Source organism: Mytilus galloprovincialis, chromosome 2, assembly GCF_965363235.1.
Source record: "Mytilus galloprovincialis chromosome 2, xbMytGall1.hap1.1, whole genome shotgun sequence".
Taxonomy (NCBI): Eukaryota; Metazoa; Mollusca; class Bivalvia; order Mytilida; family Mytilidae; genus Mytilus; species Mytilus galloprovincialis.
Genome location: NC_134839.1, coordinates 39,999,688 through 40,015,638, shown reverse-complemented (window position 1 = coordinate 40,015,638; position 15,951 = coordinate 39,999,688). Strand labels below are relative to the sequence as shown.

The 15,951-nt window shown below is 32.7% G+C and overlaps 1 long non-coding RNA gene across 1 annotated transcript; it reads right to left on the bottom strand.

The window, feature by feature from the left end:
- Window positions 1–14,577: 14,577 nt before the first annotated feature.
- On the bottom strand, window positions 14,578–15,615 carry LOC143063585 (uncharacterized). Its single transcript, XR_012975053.1, has 2 exons — window positions 15,383–15,615; window positions 14,578–14,795 (listed from the first exon to the last, which is right to left on the bottom strand). It is a non-coding gene; the product is annotated as an uncharacterized LOC143063585 (long non-coding RNA).
- Between the last annotated feature and the right edge of the window lie 336 nt (window positions 15,616–15,951).

The following is a 15,951-nucleotide window of genomic DNA, read 5'->3' as shown; positions in this document are numbered from 1 at the left end:
ATTTTTAATGAAATGAACATCATTAGCGATGATATTTATTCCGCATTTAAATGATGTGTCAATTATAGCATACATACAAAAAAATATTAATGAGAAATTTAAAATGAGATGCCTGGGAATATTTCTGAACTATGAATGCTAACATACATCTTAAACTTATAGAGTTATATAATACACTAGTGGGGCTCTATACAAAGCACAACACATTTAAGTAGATATAAGAAGATGCGGTGTGAGTGCCAATGAGACAACTCTCCATCCAAGTCACAAATTGTAAAAGTAAACCATTAAAGGTTTAAGTACGATCTTCAACACGGAGCCTTGGCTCACACCGAACAGCAAGATATAAAGGGCCACAAAATGAGTGCTTCATAATTGTTGGACTCGGAATGTCTACAATGTTTATGATAGTACAAGAAAAAATCTAGCGTTCAATTGATAGTTGGTAGCTTCAATGTCTACGATAGTGAGCGAACAGAAAATGAAGCTGCATGAATGTCCATTATAGCGCACGAAATATTGATAGGCGATTGTCTAAAATATTGCACGAAACTTTTATTGACGCTGGTGGGCTATAAAGGTGCACGAAACCTGATTTATTGACGCTGATTGTTTATCATAGTGGACGATACATTTATTGACGCTGGTTTTCTATTATAGTGAACAACACATGTATTAACGCTTAATTCCTAAGATAGTGCATTAAACATTTATTGATGATCTAGGATAATGCTCGAGACGTTTACATGTAAAATAAGATGTTGTATGATAGGCAATGAGACAAATATCCAACAGAGTACAAGTGGCATTACGGCCTTCAACAAGAAACAAAACGCAAACCGTATAGTATCATGAAGCTATAACAGACCCCAATATGACAAAATGTGAAACAATTCAAACAAACAATAACATTCATGAAAAATCAATAAATAATATGTGACTTAACATAGCCCGAATAATTCAGTCGTTATATTCCGCTGCTCTAAGGTGGTTACTCTCCTCACGTGGGAGAAAATCGGACACGGCTGGTTTTACATGCCTCGACCATTACCGAGCAGAGCAGGAGCTACTTATCGGCGGACCTGAATTAATCTCGGTTCTTTTGAAAGTATTTGACCTGTTAAACAAACTTCAGGTTTCTTTGTGGTGTTTTGTGAGATCTTGGTTTTCTTATCTTTGCTTTTCTTTCAAACATGGTGTTATCTGTGGTTTGTATTGCACGATTGGTATCTTTCAATCCCTTGTTCCTAGAATTTAACATAGAATGAAATTCAAAACAGTGTGGCTGTGGCCATTGATTGACACATTAAATTCATCCATTGACTGGGACAATTTAGGTGAACGTTTGTATGTAACGACCACTGCTCACTATGTACTTTTTAAAGACACTTAAACTATGGGGTCACCAAAGGTTCTCAACACCTTAATAAAGTAATTCGAAAAAATTAATCAGAAATAACACGATGTTTTGATTTATATCAATTATATAAATCAAAACATAAAGGTTATTCCTGATTATTTTTTCGAATTATTTTATAATTAAAGGCGTTAAGAGACCTTTGGTGACCCCACAGTTTAAATGTCTATCGTAGGTACGTCGCGAACAGTGGTCGTTACAGACAAACGTTCACGTAAATTGTCCCAGTCAATGGATGAATTTAATGTGTCAATCAATGGCCACAGCCACACTGTTTTGAATTTCATTCTATGCATATCCAGCTTTCCTGCAAACATGTCTTGGGTGTTAAAGTAATAAATTAGTTAGGAAAGCCAATTTTAAAAACGCAGAATATCAAAACAAATATTAATATTCAATATTGCAAGGAACATATTAAATTATTACAAACATTAAACTATAATACAGACATACTACAATCGTATATGGAATACTGTATTAATTCGATATTACATTTACAGTCATGTTATATAGAATTTACGGTATACGGTATATATTACATGTACAAGTACATTTAAAACCAATTAATTTTAAAAGTCAGTACAAACTTGGAAACAATCATAAAAGATTAGCCGAAAAAATACGACAAGTCATCACAATGACAACAAGAAAGACAGTCGTAAAAACAAATTAACAAACACAACAAGGAAAACTCAACATTGAGCATATTAAACGAACTCTTAGAAGCCGCTATAGTAATCTTTAATAAATCCCCTTCCCTTTCATGAATGTGACCTACCGAATTAGACTATTTACCGGATTTTTTTTTATCACATAAGCAACACGACGGGTGCCACATGCGGAGCAGGATCTGCTTACTCTTCCGGAGCAGAGATCTCCCCTAGTTTCATGGTGGAGTTCGTGTTTTATTCTTTAGTTTTCTATGTTGTGTCATGTGTGCTGTTGTTTGTTTGTCTTTTCATTTTTAGCCATGGCGTTGTCAGTTTGTTTTAGATTTATGAGTTTGATTGTTCCTTTGGTATCTTTCGTCCCTCTTTTAATCTTTAAAGAAGTTTTTGCTCCTCGAGAAAAAAAGAGATACTGAGGGAGGTAGAAAGTTATGAAATATGTGACTCAATGCGAGATATTAAGTCAGATTTGAACACTGCAAAGGTAGATAATTACATAAATAAGACAACATATGATGCCAAATACTAGATACTCTTTCTTTTGGTAACAAATCTATAATTTTGTTATTTTTAGACAAAATATGACAAAATTTATACACATTTATGAAACAGGTTTTTCTACAATTGGACGCTACTGCTAGAACTTTTAGTATGATTTCATCACAATAAGTCAACTCATAGATCCAAGAAATATCAAACACAAAAGAAAGGCTTTTTCCACTCGAACGTTAGAGATCATGAATAGAAACTTGCACCTCATTTGATTTGATGTCTTCGTCATGAACGTGTATGAAATATTTGCCACTGGGCGTTAAGCAATCAGCAATTAAGCAATTGTTTGATGCCTCCAGCTTTACCTTGCTGCACATTTACACATACCAAAAAACAAAATTTCTACCTATATTGATAGTAGTTATACAATGTGTGTACAAGATACCTTTATGTTCTATGGAACCATAAATGGACATGTTTAAACGTAAAATATGGGGGTTTCTATCACACTGAAACCATTACGTTTCTAGTTTTTTTATTCCAATACAATAAATTAAACCAAATACTTTAATTTTGCGTCTTGAAAGGTTAGAGATGTTTTTTTGTGATTGTTAGTTGTTTTTCCGTACTTACACCTTTACCACATACGCACACCACATAGAGGTCTTTTGCAAGTCTATCGAAGTCCATTGTGCTTTGAGCTAGCTTCCAGTGAATGCAAGTACTCGAATGTTGGTACTTTGTGTCTTATTTATCTTGTTGGTTTGGGTTCTTTTTGTGTTTGGTTCCGATTTTAGTTTTTTTTTATGTCTTCGTAGTGTTACAGCATTGTCTTAGGGTAGAAGTATAGGGTGATCGCTCTCAAAGATGTTGTACCCTGCCCACTTTTTTTTTGCCCATTCAGAGCTATAAAATATATACATGTTATAGATTATTCATAAGATTTAGATATACTACAGTGTACTTGATTTATAAAGAAGAATTTTATGGTTATTTGATTATTAAAGGAATAAAACCCTGGTATTGATAAAAGCTTTGCCAGCGTAATAGAAATAATAAATGATGTTTGACCATTTTAAACCCAAAGGTTTGGCGCGTAGATTGTTAAAGTAAAAGTTCCCAAAAACGAAAGTTTGGAACCCGAAACTTCATTAAAGTGTCTTATAGATAAATTAATTTTGCAGACGTATTTTAGTATCATATTATGATTGCAGTAATTGGTTAAATAGATTAACATTTTTTATTATCTATGGTGTAAATCATAATTAGCTCATAAAATGTGCCATTTTCAATGCACTTTAATGCAGAAACTGGTATGCATATATCTTAATTGGTAAATTAATAGGATAAAGAAAATTGGTCAACTGTGTATCAATCAACAGACACGTCCAATAAAGCACAAAATGTTCATTTCTTTCGCATTATATGTCAATATCAGAACTCCGAAATAGACATGGTAAGCACGTGAAGGCTTTCGGAAATATTTGTAACGGGTTTTGTTAATTACCCAACCTAGACGGCCGTCTTCATTAACACGTATATCCTACACATAGAATCTTTGTCTAATTGAGAGAAACTAATTTATTTCCCAATTAAAACATCATAATATCTCTCTTCATAAGAGAATATGTCGATTTTCTAGCATTAGTTACTGCGAAAACATGTGCCAAAATTTGGCGCGCGTGTCGTAAAACGTTGAGATCTTTATCGACAACCGGCAATGTGAAGACAGCGCCCCTGAGAAAGTGTTGTGTTTTAGTTAAAATTTGACAGTACAAATGTTTTTCTAAGCTGTAAACATATGTATTGGTGATAGAGTTGTAATTAACGAGTTTCAGGAATGATAATTATATTCCCTGAAAATATCTCAGGAAAATATAGTCTACATTATGACGCCTTTTCATTTATCTTCTTGGTGATATATACAATTTTAAAACCGAATTACATGTACATACATGTATGTTATTATATTATACGCATACGAACAGATAAGAGCCGACCGCAATTTCTTGCTGTATTGTTGTGGTGGTCAGTTGTGCTTAACTCTTTGACATGTATACTTTCTACTTTTAAAAGTCATTGTTTCAAACTACTCTGACGAAAAAGCATGTATGTTGATGCATTCCTGTTGTCTATTGCCTTGTAAGCTGGCACATTAACAATAAGACAAAGCTTGTCCGTCGGTGAAGTATATATGTATATCATAAATGTATTTCCCCACTCAAATGCTTTACCAATGATGGGACATTACATACTTGTGTTACAAGTCAGCAATTACTAAAAAAAAGTCTTATTCTATTTCCAATCTGTTTTTCTGATAATTAATAAACATTGACCGTAAAGCACGCCATAAATCATTTTAAAAACTCCTTTCTGATCGTTCGAATGGAACTGCAAAAATTCCTTTCGGTGAAAACATTTAATATCTGAATCGAAAGACTTCAAATATTTCATCCAATATTTCGGAAGGATGTTTTCGAATGCATTATGAGCACTTTTAAATAAAAAAAATAAAATTAATTTAAAATCGTTTAGAAAAATTCAAAACTAATAAATTATTTGAAATGCAAAAGATATGATATACAATTGAACGTTGATGATATTGCAATGATTAATTTAAGTAAATATTCATAACTTTAGATACAATTTTTACGAATATTTTTTGAGATAATTAAAATATGTATTTCAAAAATGAACAATGAACTTATATTGAAATTGCTTTTATTGCTGCGTATTTTATTTATTCCACCAGAAAAAAGATCCGTGTGGCTGTCGCCAGCATACCCGTGATACCGGAACGAGGTTATCTCGAGCATCCGGAATTTCAGTCATAGTCGATTAAATGTTTGTATGATGTTTGAAATTGAGATTAAAGCACCTGGCTAAGAACAATGATGTTTAACTACTGAAACCCTACTGCTATAAAATTTGTCATGCATAGAGCAAACGATCGTATTGTCATTCTGACAACATCATTTAAAACCAAATAAATTGTAGATGAAATGATTTTTATATTGTCAAACCAATATGATTATTGTGGAAAATTGTTTTATTATTAATTTTTCACAGCAAATTATTCAATATATTTACTTTTTATTTCACTATTTATTAGTCGGAACAAAGTTGTTATGTTCAATGATCGTATATCTTCATACAGTTTTTTTCAGTTACAAGCATAAAATTGCTTTTGACAAGCCAACTTGAAAAAGCGACAATTAAAAGTTTTCAATTTCAAATTGTGGGAAACAAACTAAAAAAATCTGTACATGTTTATCAGACAATTTATAACTGAAATGCACCCGTCAAAAGAAGAACTTGACATGCGTCTACTTAATACATGATTATTCATGAACAAATGCAAATTTATAGAATACACAAATACGATAAAAGGAAAATTCTAATGATAAAATGTAATTGATGTCAGATATAAATAAAAAAAATGTCAATAAACCTCATTTAGACAATCATAGATATTATCTTGTAAAAAAAATATAAGTAGAATTATGCATATCACTATGTTAGGCAAAAAAATCTATATTTACAAAAACAAAAAATAAAAAAAAAAGCCAAAGACGTAGGCCACTAAGGAAATCTGGTGTCCAAGGACTTTGATGTAAGATCTGTTTTTGTATGATATAGTTCTTTATAAAACTAGCATTTTCTAAAGTGGTATATTATAACCTGATATTAAAGATTTTTTTTGTTCACTTAAAATTATTAATTGTGGATTGTTTGCTTGCTTTAAAACATCCTGAAATATAGTGCATACTTAAGACATTAGCAAATGGAATTGGTCGATCGAAATGAAGTACGGTAATTTAAACCGTCAATGATATAAGAGGGCTGTACAGGGTATAGAACCAGATCACATACGGTCCCCTATAATATATATTAGTGGCAGATACCGGAGAGAGAATCAAGAAGCTGACAAAATCATTTAAAAACGATGTAAAACGCCGAAAGGACAAACAACAATCTACAAAACACTACATGACATAGAAAAACTACACTCTAAGAAGAACGAACCCCATAAAAAAACCTGGGGTAGTCTCGGGTTTTCCGTAAAAGGTAAGTATATCCTGCTCCAGAGGTGACATTCGTCGTGTTGCGCGTAGTGAGTACAAAGATTGGCCCAAAAAAATACTAGTGTAAAACCATTCAAACGGGAAAACCAAATTTGTCTATTCTTTTCCTCAATTCTTCTTTTGGACTCAAAACCTCAATTGCACATGCAAGTTGACTAATACCAATGAAAGAAATATTTAAGCTTAAAGTTTTAACCTACATGAATTTATCAAAGCAAAGCGTTTATCAAAGCTACGGTCAAATATGTTGGTCTAAAAGAGGTCGCCACGATATTAGCTATTGCCAGATAAAAGGCAAGGAAATTATGATTATTAAACAGTCTGAGTTTCATTGTACGTATAGCTGTGTGTTTGTCTTATCTATGTATTGGCTGGAGGTATGGGGAGGGATTGATATCTCACAAAACATTTATGTTTAACCCCGCCGCATTTTTGCGCCTGTTCTAAGTCAGGAACCTCTGGCCTTTGTTGGTCTTGTATTTTTTTTGTTATTTTAGTTCATTTGTATGTATTGGTGCCTTAGTATGACCTCCATTTTCACTGAAATAATACACATTTGTTAGTGGTCAGCTAAAGTCCGTCTCCGGTGCGGGATTTTCCCGCTGCGTTGCAGACCCAATATTAGCCTTCAGCTGCTGCCTGCTCTTTTGGTTGAGTTGTTGTCTATTTAACACATTCCCAATTTCCATTCTCTATTTTTAGTAAAGTGCTAAAACGATTATGCAAGGTATCAAAATGTCTATAAAATCCTAACTGCTATTTCGTTTGTGTCTTCAATCTCTGCCAACATTAAAAAATATATATTCATCCTTTGCATACAAACAAAATACTATGAGTGTGGTTATAACAATTAATCATTAATTACAGATGATTTGTATTTTGTGTTTAATTTACATAGAAATTTCATGTAAAATCAATGATATAAAATCCAAATTGGCAGAAATCTGGCAATACTGCTGTAAAACATGTATAATTAGGCTACAAGTATTAAAAAGCAAACAGTGTCGACTGCATATACTCTCAGATCTGAACTTGGTGGGTTTTTTTATTGTTAGGGGTGAGGGGTGGATATACACCCTGCCACGTCCTGTCTGAATTTTTGTTTGATATTTTTCTTTGTATTGATCTGATGAGTTAAGCCTTTTCAACTGATGTATATAGTTTGTTCTTATGTTGTGCTGTTACACCACTGTCCCAGGTTAGGGGAGGGTTGAGATCTCACAAACACGTGTAACTCCGCCACTTTCTTTATGTCAAGACCATCTAGTTTAATGATTTTCGTTTGTTTTTTTTTTTTTTGTTTTTTTTGGTAAATTGCATTTTTATATAAGTTTTAGTTTTCTCAATTGCATTGTGTCATATTTTTCATGTCGGGACCTTTTACAGCCGACTATATATACATATGGTATGGGGTTTTCTAATTATTGAAGGCCGTACTCTTGTATATTATTGGTTGCATTCACTTCATTTGAACTCTGGTGGATAATTGTCTCAATGACAATCCGCATATCACATCTCCTTATTTTTATATTGATACCAACTTTAAATACAAAATGAAACTGCGAAAGTTGTAGTTTTGATAAATATCGATGAACGTTTTGAAAATGATCATTGTGAAAAACCAGTACATCTTTACCATGTACAGATTTGTGTTATTTTCATTTAGATGTACCTTTCTTGTAGTACAGTGATCGTCCTGAATGTGCAAGAAACATTCGTCATTAGACGTTGAGTAACCAATAATTGATCAATATATCGCATTTATAACGTTACACTCTCTCGCAAAAAAGTAGGACTTACTCAAGTAATCTGTATCGGATTTGCGTATTTCACGAGACAAACAATTTTGTCGGTGAAAAATCAGTACATCTTCACCTTGTACAGATTTGAAATTTTCATTTAGTCGTACCTTTCTTGTATTACAGTGATCAGTGGCGGATCCAGAGGGGGGCGTAGAGGGCGTACGCCCCCCCACCCTTTTGCTTGGACTTTTTTTTTTTTAAATATGTAAAAATGATTAATCAGACTAAGACTTCGTGAAATTTGCCATTTCCCGTGTATTTTGTTTTTTTGCGACAATTCTTAACTTATAACGATATTTTTCGCTCGTAGCTACTGTAATATACTATTGGTTATGTCAAAGTCATGTGATTCAAAACGGTGGAGCTAACCAGTGCGTCGAAAAAAAACGTCATTCAGTCATTTTGAAATTCAGATTACAGTAACACTTGCTTATGCTGAGGGTGACAAGTATGACACCTTCAAAGCGATAAAGGATTGAGCAAGAACGTACTGACTTCTATTTCATAATTCCACCAAACAGAAAGTAATATTCTATTACACTCTCGTGAAAGTTCCACAGCAATATTATTTATCTACGAAAACATGTTTTAAGCCCAAACGCCCAGCCTATTGATAACATAGCTGAATAATGATCCCCAGTCAGTAAGCTCTAGATATATTTAAGGTCTTAGGTACGGACTATTTGATTTGAGCGGGGAGTCTGAGAAGTTTGAGAGAAAAAAATCTTGCCCAGATTTTTGTCTTAATCAAAAATTCTGTTCGTATATATCTGGATTGTAAACAATAAGTTTGTCCACTCATTTGCTATTAGAAACAAAAATTTCAAACATAATTATTTAGCATAAAATGAACATGATGAATAATAAACGGATGTTATTTTTTGGTGCCGGGGTTTGCATGTAAATCCCATATCTGACCGGAATATTTGTTTCGCCGAACTGTTGTATTGAATACCTTTTCAAGGCCCGGCTGCAACCTGCCTGCTGGGTGTGACCATTATGTCTCCATTTGTCGACCGTCATTCATAAATTCGTTGTCCTTTCAGACTCATTCGTAGACTTTGGTTAATTTGGAACCCTCACTTCCCTTGTTGGCTGAAACATTCCAACCAAACATTTGGACAAAAATGGTTTGTTTGTTTTTAACTCGTGTTTGTCGTATTGTAAATTTCATCGATAGCCCGGCGTATATCTTGTTTACAACAACAAAACAAATGTGAGGTTATACAAATTAAACAAACGAGAATTGTCCATGTCCATTTCTTACTGACAACTCCCACATCAAATATATTAGTACATAGCTTTCGATCTATCCAATCATTTTATGATAGACATTTAATGGGGAGAATACGGCATCAAAAATGTCCGACACTTTACAGCAACTATGAAATATACATGCCCAACTTTAGGAACCGTGTGAAAAGTTCATTGTACACTTATTTTATGTTTTTTAGCCTAAATAAGGTCCCAAAAAAATTTCGCCTCGCTCTGCTCGGCGAATTTATAATTTACTTCGCCCCCCCTTTCCAAAATCCTGGATCCGCCCCTGACAGTGATCATCATGAACGTGCAAGAAATACATGCTTTTGGACGTTAATTAAGCAACCAATAATCAATCAATATGTTGCATTTATAACTTTGCAGTCTCTCGCAAAAAAAGAAAGACTTGCTACATTAATCTGTATCGGATTTACGTATTTCACGAGACGAACATTTTTGTCGGTTCCGTTTGATCACATGATTGTTTACATCTGTTGTACCTTTCAGTGCATGCAATAGATACTTGTAAAAACACAATATGTATAAATCAGTCGTGTGTTCCTCGAGCTATTATATTTAAAACAACCGATTTAAATGATAATAATTATCTTTTAATCACGTATACGTTACTGTTTCTTGTTTTACAATAAAGATAAGATGATGATAATATGATAACCTTTTTACTTTGTTATTTGTTTACTTTATGATGACTAGATTTCCATAATTTGTTTTTATCGGTTATTCCCTGTTTTCTTATTTTTTCTGTTAGCTTTCTAATTGGTTAATCAAAGGATATTGGCGTTAAGACTTTATAAAATACCCGTAAAACAAAATGCAAGAAGTTGTTTATCAATTTGATGACTTTGATATCGAACTGTAATAACTCAAATTTAGATAAAAAGCATCGAAGATATTTTTGTAACATCATGCAAAAATTGGCGAAGGTTTCGCTTTGTTTATACAGCATCACTACTTCTTAACAGTGGGTGCCACATGTGGAACAGGATCTGCTTACCCTTTCGTAGCACCAGATATCCACCATATTATTTGAGGGGTTTCTATGTTGTTTTGTGTACTGTTGTTGGGTTGTATTTTTCTTTTTATCCATGTCGTTGTCAGTTTAATTTCGACTTGTACGTTTGAATGTGTCTCTATGGAATCATTCGTCTCGGTTCTACAAAAGTTGAGGCTTAAACTAACCAAAGTACACAAATAATTTCGCCCATCTTATACGTCTTGTACAGTTACCTCTGATCATTTAGTCCGCTATTCCAACGGCTATGGTTGACCCTGCATCAATTGCAATATTGATTGACAAAAATGTACATGATTAATTAATACATCTGCAATATATGTTTATTGTCGGGAAATATAATTTATTTGTACGAACTTAACAGATGTAGAGAAAGGCTTAAGTATACAACTTTTTTTGTATACTTGTTTTATGTACAGAATAAAAATGACTGGTTTCAGAATATATGTATATGTAAATACATATAGTGACATAGGCTCTCTGATAAAAAACGTAGATATTTTAATATCATCAATGCTTCTAGTGAAACAATGTATATAAGTTTATCTTATCACATATTTGTTATGAATACCTTAGGTTTTGCATATGCAATAACCTCAAAATTGCCCGGGGCAAAAAAGAGTATATTGATATTGTGCCCTCATTCCAAATGACCGATATGGGAGTCTCGGGATGATACCAGGGCCAATATGGAAAAGGGCATGTTATTATCTGTACATATTTTACAAGCTAGAGAAAATTCATGGAGATATGAAACAAAAACGAAAGCATTAGCAGTCGTGGTGCTGTATGGGAAACACATATAATAAAAAGCTGGTTGCTGAGGGGGCAGATATTCTCATCGAGCTGCTAGTATTTGGCTGCAGACTTTTCAAGCTATTAACCCTCAATGACCTTTACATATATGGCAATTCGCCTTTTCAGAATATACAGAACTATGGGTAATATCATTGAGCGTTCACCAAGATGGAAATAAATTTACGCCATTGGTGGAATTATCATTGTTTGTGGCGATTTAAACTAATCACAACGTTTTGGTGTATGTCTTTGAAAATGTTACCTAGAATGCATTGGATTCTGAAACGGCAAATAGTGTTCGTTGTTTCCATTTATCTGTCCTATCCTTTTGTGCTCAAAGCCTGGTAAACCATGCAGTTGACGAGTGGTTTCCCTTGTCCAACTACTTTTTTATATGATGATTCCTGGTCATGATTTAAGACCTCTTTGGAAAACATAGAATTGACATAAAAAAAAATAGATAGTTAAACATTTTGTAACGTTTCTGCTTCTCTTCTTGCTGACTGGATTTGAATAATCTATCTAACACCCAATCTGTAGTACCAAATATAATTTCTGACTTATTGTTAATTTTGTTGTTGCTTTTTTTTTTTATTCATCTGAATGATTACAGTGTGTTTTGTTTTTATAACAAAATGGACTTTTGTAAGACAAAATTGACTTTTGTGAGACAAAATTAACGTCACAAAATTGAAATTTGTCGTCACAAAATTGAATTTTGTCGTCACAAAATTGACTTTTGTGAGACAAAAGTGACTTTTGTGAGACAAAAGCGACTTTTGTGAGACAAAAGCGACTTTTGTGAGACAAAATTGACTTTTGTGAGACGATTTTGTCTTATCAATTTTGTCTTACAATTTAAGTCAATTTTGTCTCACAAACGTCATTTTTTTCTCACAAAATTGAATCTTGTCTCACACAAATGACTTTTGTGTTTTAATTTCCATATCAGGTAACCAAAGTCAATTTTGTATGCAAACAAGTTTATATTTGCATACCTTTTAGACAAAATTGACTTTTGTCATGACAAAAATGAATTTGTCATGAGAAAAATTAATTCTGTCTACAAAAATGAATTTTGTCTACAAAAATGAATTTTGTCAACAAAAATGAATTTTGTCATCATAAAATTAAATTTCTCATAAAACAAGTTGTATCAAATCGTTTTGTAAGACAAAAATGATTTTGTTATGACAGAATTGAATTTTGTACAAAACCACAAGAGTCCCATTCGGCGCCCGTATCCACATCAAGGAAAAGGACTTTATCACACAAATTATCAAATCTGGGAGTTGTTGTGAACTTTTAAGGTTAGCTCAGTATAGTTGGAGATACACTAGAGAATGGAAAGATAATCATCGTGTTTGGTTTAAGACGTTAATTTGCTGCATGAAATCTTCTTTGACGCACGAAAACCGACATAAGAATATAGTTTTGTTTTTTATATAAGCTTAAACTTGATTCGGTATAACATTGCTTATTCGTTCATTTATTGGTTTGTCTATATATAAATTTATTCATATTTGTGCATGTACGTGTGGTGTTTTTTTTAACGGGGGTGTGTGTTTTCCCCGTCCATGATACACAGCTATTTTAGTTTGTTTTGGTGTATTGATATATAAATAAATTTGGTGTATTTGCTGTCTTCTGATTGGTTAAAAGTATTAGTTTTATTTTCAATGTTGTCAATTTTTATGGCGATACGCCCACCCTGACGTTGTGTATTCATACGCCAACATGTGTGTACGTACGTTGTTATTGTTAATATAAATAATATAAAAAGTTCTTTGAGCCTTATTTTTGATAGAAATTTATTTATAATGAATGGCAATAATTTATTTTGAATTTATTGACCCATAAAATTAGTTTTTGACTCTTCACATTTTACATAATCCGCTTCGCGGATTATTCAATGTGAAGAGTCAAAAATTAATTTTATGGTTCAATAAATTCAAAATAAATAATAGCCATTCATTAAGTATGTAAATATGTGTTTTTGTGTAAAGTCGACCATTGTTAAAAAATGGGCATGTTAAAATACGCAGCCACAGCCGATCCATTCGGTCGGGATGGAGACGATTTAAATGCGATGTCTCGTGTTTGGAGGGTGCATATTGATCTCTGCACATAGAACTTTTTCAACAACATGTTTATGAGTGTGTAGGTGGCCTCTGCTCTTTGTTTCAAGAAAATATTAAGCCATATATGTTTCTTATACATGTATTTACCTGGGAACAACGGGCGTAGCTTTGATCGATAAGGTTTGAAAGTAACAGCAATCGTACCAGTTTAGAATAGAAAGCTGATAATCTGTATACAATGAATATAAGGATATATAGGTGTACGTCAATGGAACAACAATCTAACAACTAAAATAACCAAAATCGGTTCCCAATTTAGAAGACAAGAAGCACACAAAGATAGATTCAACAGTCATGTCAATTTCAATGAGATTAAAGTTCATTTCTTGATTGTCATCCCGTAACGAGATTCCAGTCGTATTCCGTAAAATGTATAATGGCAGTAACATGGAAAAATCAAGTGAAAATGTCAAATTAACAAGATATTGGAAACTTTCACTGAATAAAGTTTAGACACTGAAATGATCTAATTAACCCAACACTTTTCTATACAAAGAACTACTCAAGAATGGAAAGTTGTCAACAGGAAAACTTCAACTTCCGTCATAGAACATAAATATAGTTATCGGTTGTTCATCCAAATGAATTGATGCAAAATTATCTCGGAATGACGTACCTATGCTAAAAAAAGAATTGAGGGAAATGACATCAACAATAATAAGTGGACACTTTTGAAAGTACACTCTGGAATAAAATACTTTGTCGCTTTCGGTGTTCATTTTATATTTGATGGCCAACTATAAATTACTGTACTGCTTTGAGAAAGACTTAATGTAAAATAATAATTTTAAAAACTTCTTTACCAAATTGTAGTCTTGTTAAACATGACTTACTTTTTCAATTCATTCCAAAACAAAATTATATAAAGAAAAATTAAAAAATAGCTAAGAAAACATTTTATTTCACATGTTGCATTATTATAATACAAATATTCATTTCTATACATAGTTACAATTATTATCACAGAATTGCTTTTTATAACATTATATTGAATAAATTAACAAAATATTCATATGTACGCATGCGTTGTAATAACAGTCCAGTAGGTAGAGTAGAAGCTGTTGAGCACTGTCTTGTCATAGATATTGGTCATCAATTCCTGAAAATAAAAATAAATTAATTATTTGTTTTTTTAATGATGGCTATCCAATATAAAATATGAATTCTTATACAAGAACAATCACATCGCTTTTTTTTTTTTTTTTTTTTTAGCAAAATGCATTTGAAAATAGTTTAAAATATGTGTATGAAAAAGAATTGCTACAGCTGTATCAACTCTATTTTTTGTATTTGAACGATTGATAATTTATATTTATAAAACATCTTTAAACATCTGAATTGGTTAGAAAATGTAAAGAAAAAAATACTTATATTATGTATATATATATTTCGTTATGGTTGTATCATTTTTTGTGTGTCATGCAGCCTTTTTTAATACAAGTTGTAAGGCTTTCTTCGTATCTTGCAATCCCAAAAATACAATTGTAAGGTTTTCTCAATATCTTGCAATCCCCAAAAATACCAAGAATATATAATGGATTTACATTCTTCGAGCGATAGCGTAAGTTTGTGAATAACCGCAAGTGCAAATTACTTAATATGAAATGAAAGCAATTTACCACGCTCTGTCGCAATACATTCCATTTTTTCTACATATCAATCGTGATAAATAAAATATATACAAACCTTTTTTGCATTAAACGTCGACAGATCATCTTTTCCCCTAGTGGACTTATGTCAGCAGCTCTACTGTGCTTGTACCGGTCTGTTATCTTGACCACTTCTTTATTTCGTCCCTGAGATACTTATATCTATACATATTGGTCAAGTCAAGCGTAAGTACAAGAGACTAGAAATAAAAACATTATTTTCAATGACATCTGCTTTTGTGATGTACTTATCATTCCAAACTCCTTCACATTATTGCTCTTCGTCTCTGCCGGCTGTTACGGTTGAATGATTATAAAGTCCTTGTGACATTAAGTGCATCGCTAGAAGGTTATTTTCACCAGATGATTTCTTGATTTTCGCGCGTTTATTCTGGAACCAAATCTTAATCTGTCCGTCTGAAAGTTTTAATTCCAGCGCAAGGGCCTGTCGTCTGTCTTCTGTCAGATATCGATTGGCTTCGAATTCCTTTTTTAGACGAGATAGTTGCTCGCTTGTAAACGCTGTTCTTGGTCTCTTTTCGTCGACTTTCTTGCTCTTCTTCATTTTTCTGGATCTTGGTCCTACAAACAAAAATTCCTGGACAT